Below are 241 nucleotides of genomic sequence, written 5' to 3' on the forward strand. Positions count from 1 at the left end.
TTTTTTTTTTTAAAGTTCAGTAAAAGTGCAGTAATTTATCTTTTTTCTGCCACAAGAGGGCAGTTTAGTACGACTATTGGGAATGCCTCCATATCTGAATCATTGATGGAGATTTATTGATTATTGATCACAGTGATACAGAGATGATTACTGTACACATGTTCCTACAGGGATATTTAAATATACCAATTACACGTTTTACTGATTTTTGGACTGGGATAGGAAGGTGAAATGCCCCCAA

Source organism: Oryzias melastigma, unplaced genomic scaffold, assembly GCF_002922805.2.
Source record: "Oryzias melastigma strain HK-1 unplaced genomic scaffold, ASM292280v2 sc02513, whole genome shotgun sequence".
Classification (NCBI taxonomy): domain Eukaryota; kingdom Metazoa; phylum Chordata; class Actinopteri; order Beloniformes; family Adrianichthyidae; genus Oryzias; species Oryzias melastigma.